Below are 5,329 nucleotides of genomic sequence, written 5' to 3' on the forward strand. Positions count from 1 at the left end.
TAATACCCACTTGACCTGGCTTCAATGACTGGATGATCAGAGCTCAACTAGAAGAAGAAAGAGGGAAAAGAAATTAATCTGATACAATTTGATGAAACTGGCCTACACCTATGGATGCAATAGCTCAAAAGAGGGAACAAATCTTTACAGCAAGGATCATTCCCACCCTCTCCATACACAGAGTAGACAGGGATAGGCAACTTGGACATTGGCTATCCAAAATGGGGGGGGGAGGGGGGCAGTCTACAAAAGAAAGAAGTGACTGGATTACAAGCTTTCAAGAGGGAACCTAGATTCAGAGGGCGTGAAGAAAGGTAGAATCTCCACTGAGTAGTATCCAATCTGTCTAGGCAGGGCTGATGAAAGGAAATGCATATAGGTCTCTTGTGATGCAATAGTGAATAATTGTTATCAGGACTGATTGTGAGGGTTGGAAATGTAAAGGTGGATGTTTTGTAGCAAAAGAAGGGGAGTGATTGACTTTTCAGTCTAGGAGCAGAGGTCCCTGGGACCATCAAGGGAGCAGAGCAGAGAGCGGGACCCTACCCAGAGAAGGAGTGATGCCAGAGATGGAGGCAGAGACGATGACATGGAGAGATAGAGCGGCTGGGAACTTTAGACTCAGAGAGGGAGAGGGGCTGTGTGCTACCGACTGGGAGGCAGACTTGCAGGATATACCCTTTGGTTGGTTGATGATGAATGGAGGGTATTGTAACCATGGCAAGGAAACAATATATGATGGGATGAAAGTAAAGCTAAGGTTCTCCCATGTAAACTATCACACAATTCACAATAAAACATTTTTTTAAAAAAGAAGCAGTTTTATATTATAATTACAGAACACTGTAAAATCCAACATAAAAATCTAACAAATGTCACTTAGCTAAAGCTAGTAAGTTTCCCAAGCATCATTAGGTAATAAAAATAAGGAGAAAATATCCTATGATAAATGCAAAGTATTTGTATTTCAAACATATTAGTAAATTATTTAAATATGAAAAATATCAGAAAGAGTAACTCTTTCAAGTAATAGTGATTGAAATAGTAATATATGAATCAATGTTTGGTCAGAATTTTACCTCAATAGAGATAAAGTCTTTTCATAATTGTGAATGAGCCACATAATTTACTAAATTCAAATAAAAGTTGCCTGAAAAAGCCTCAGCTTATTGTGTTTATTCAGACAAAGATGATTAAATTCACAATTAATTGCTTGAAACTTACTTAAATTTTTGAAGTTATAAATGAGATTTGAAAGTTTTTAATGTACCTATTTAATTTTATGTTTGGTATGAAGTCTTCTAGAACTTTCACAGGATATTAAACATAATCACCTCTGCAATACTCTCGAGTTCAGTCATTTATTCACTTCTCAGGTCTTTAATAGCCTTGGCTGTTTTTGTTAAGAATGAGGCTTTTGATTTGAGTACCCTCCAGGATCAAATGATCTAATTCCCAAGGTTCTGAGGAGAAGTTATCTGGATATCAAAGACACTCTAGTTATCAAGGAATCCTGGTATGGTGCTGTAAGATAAGCACTGGACTGCAAGGTTGATTTGAACCACAGGGTCAGCAGTTCAAACTTACCAGCTGTTCCTCAAAAAGTCTATACAGGGTCACTATGACTAGGATCTGACTCAACAGTACTTAACAACAACAACTAGTTATCAAGGGGCTAGTGTTAGTGGGAGCATATATGAAAATATGAGCTCAAAATTCAGACTGGACAAATCAAAAAGGATGAAAAGAATATAACAAATAACTGTTTTGCTATTCAGGTTCAAAGAAGAGGAACATGGGTTTGAAATGGTAGCCAGGACAAGCAATGCCATCTACTGGTCAGGCATGAGTTGGGGATGGGAAGGTTAGTGAATTCATTTCTGCCATGCTGGACAACTTGGGGTTGTGTAGAATTGGGAGATCTGAAAAAGTATTAAATCATCCAGAGGTATTTTTGTGCAAGCTAGTTGATTCATTTTCCAAAATTAAACTAAGGTGATTAACAATATCTATCATGAACGTGGAGTCCTGGTATGGTTGTTGTTGTTGTTGTTAAGTGCCGTCGAGTCGGTTTCGACCCATAGCGACCCTGTACAGGGTTTCCGAGGGTGTAAATCTTTACGGGAGTAGAAAGCCTGATCTTTCTCCCACGGAGCAACTGGTAGTTTCGAACCGCTAACCTTAAGGTTCGCAGCCCGATTCGTAACCACTACGCTACCAGAGGTTAATGTGCTGGACTGCAAAGTCAGCTTGAACCACAAGATGGGGTTCAAGCTCACAAGCTGCTCCTCGGAAACCCTATACAGGGTCGCTACTGAACTGAACAGCATTTAATAACAACAACAATCATGAAAGTATAAAAGTAGAGATACAGACCTACTCAAAATGTCTTAGAATGTTCTTTAAAATATTGCCTGACTCTGTTTCAGTCAGTCTATCTTCCTGTTTCAGAATTTTCGTGGACTTCACCTAAAATAGCAATCTAATAAACATGTACCAATTTCAAGGAAATGTTTGACTGTCTAGAAAGGATTATCACTGATTTAATTTTTTAAATAACTACAATTATAGTCTTATTACAGGTTTAATTTTAAGAGAGCCCTCACAAATATTTCCTGTTCATCATGTCACTAGTTGAATTTGATTGTTTTATGGACAGGAATGTATTGAGTAGAGAATATGTAAAAGGAATTTATTATCATTCCCATAAACTCATCCCTTTCTGCATACAAATTAGAGTTTTAACCCCAAAATAGGTCTTCTGAAGCAATACAACTTCACAATTCTTTTCTCAGAACTCAAGTGTCTCAGGGTTTTAAAGGAGTTAATGTTAAGACTCTACTATGCTCCATAAAATCTCACATGTCATTTTCAAACAAAAATGCCACACACAGCACTTGATAACAAGGTGCTACTTTTTAAAATTTGTTTCATAGAACTTTTTTAAAGATCTAAAGAGCTACTAGCACAGGATGAAGCTGGAGGTTAGTGGCAAGGGGGTTCAGTTCTCCCTGGTTCCCTGTCATCCTGGTAGATGAGGTTGTGACCAGTCCCTGCCCTCACTAACTCAGCCACCAGTGGCACCCCTCCTGCACAACCTCTCCTCTGCCTGGGATCAGGCACCTAACATATTGTTCCTGCTTCTGGAAGCATGTGAACCCACCCTGAAGAATACTACACAAACAGTAAACAGAGAACTAACTGCATTCACACTTTTGGTCTCTACCATATCCATCAGGAGACAAATTGTGAGTGCCTTAGATTACAGCAGTACACAATTATCAACAAAATATAAATATGACAACATAAGGTCTTAGAGAAAATGGACACTTTCAGCTTATACAAAGAAACAAGAAAGAGTGCCTCAAACAAGTGACCGCAATCAGAGTCAGAAAATGTAACACCAAAAATGGTGTTGGAACTACCAGATAAGGAATTTAAAAGAATACTAATTAAGCAACTTCAACAGATTCAGAAAACTACAGACGAAATCAAGAAAAACATGGACAAAATTATGGAAAATTTCAGGAAACAAACTGGCAAAATAATTGAAAAAAGGGGAAACATACAAAAGCAGTAATTAGAAAACCAGAAGATTAAAACTAAGACTTCAGAATTACACTGAAAGGGCAAAGAAACAATTGAATCAATGGAAAGTCAAATTGTTGAGATTGAAGAAAAAGTGCTTAATATTCATTTGCTAGAGAAACGATCAGAAAAAAGAACAAAATATTCTGAAGAAATCTAAAGATTTATCTGGGACTCCATTGCACATGTAATAAGATTTCCAGAACAGAAAAAGGAAAGCCCATAGAGAATCATGACCAAGAGTTGTTAGAAGAAAACTTCCCTAACATCAAGAAGACAATCAAAAAACTGAATTATCTCCAAACAGGATATATTGTTTTTGTTGAGTGTCATCAAGTCGGTTTTGACTTATAATAACCCTGTATAAGGTTTCTGAGGCTTTAAATATTTGTGGGAGCAGAAAGCCTCATCAGACCCATCCCTGCATCACTAACCCTCAAAACAAAACAAAACACCAAGACCTATTATAACCAAACTTTTCAAAACTAAAGTCAAGGAAGGAATCCTGAGAGCAATTCAGAAAAAACTGAAATTTATCTACAGAGAAGAACTAACACGACTATGTTATGATTTCTCAACAGAAACCATGCAGTCAAGAAGACACTGGAATGACATATATAAAACTCTGAAAGAAACAAATTGCCAACCAAGTATCATATATCCAGCAAAACTGTCCATCATACTTGACAGTGAAATTAGGTCATTTTCAGACCAACGGAAATTTGTAAAACCCAGAACAACTTCACAAACAAAATACTAAAGGAAGTTCATAGGACAGGGACCCAACAGCATTAGACAGTAATCTTAGACTAACATACATGACAATATTACTTAGATTCAACCCAATTTGCTGTTGTTGCTAAGTGCCATTAAGTGGGTTTCAACTCATAGCCACCCTGTATAGAATTTTCTAGGAGCAGCTGGCGAGTTTGAATTGCCGACTTTGCGATTCAAATCGATCTTATGGTTCAGTGCTTATCCTACAGCGCCACACCACGACTCCAGCAAGATATATGTTGTTGTTATTATTAAGTACCATCAGTACTGACTCATAGCATCCCTGTATAGGGTTTCCAAGGAGCAGTTGGTGAGCTTGACCTGCCGATGTTGCAGTTCAAACCAACCTTTCAGTCCAGCACATTAACCCACAGCGTCACAGCAGGACTCCAGATATGTATGCAAAATAAAGCAGATCTATAAGACTGAAAATAGAGAACCAGGGATACACTTGCAAACAAACAAACAAACAAAAAACTAAAAAGAGGGAATAATGTTGTTACAGAACTTCCAAATTAATAGGAAATCAAATAGATTCCAAGTAAAATAAATAAATTAAAAAGTAACTATAATCCTAAAAACTAAACCAAACCTTACTTCTAACCTTAACCCAGTCCTTACACCTAACACTAACCATAGTCCTAACCATAACTCTAACAATAAATTATGTTTGTTCTATATCTAGCCAAAGGAGCTCTGGTAACGTGTTGTTGTTGTTGTCAGGTGCCATTGAGTCAGAACCAACTCATAGCGACCTCATGCACAGCAGAACGAAACAATATCTGATCCTGGGCCAACCTCACTACAACTGCCACACGTGATGCCATCAATGATGCCACCTGGCTGATCCATCTCATTGGGGGTCTTCTTCTCTTTCTCTGACCCTCCATCTTACCCAGCATGACATCCTTCTCCAGTGACTGTTCCCTCCTGACAATATGTCCAAAGTATGAGAGACGAAGTT

This window comes from Chrysochloris asiatica, unplaced genomic scaffold, assembly GCF_000296735.1.
Source record: "Chrysochloris asiatica unplaced genomic scaffold, ChrAsi1.0 scaffold00002, whole genome shotgun sequence".
Classification (NCBI taxonomy): domain Eukaryota; kingdom Metazoa; phylum Chordata; class Mammalia; order Afrosoricida; family Chrysochloridae; genus Chrysochloris; species Chrysochloris asiatica.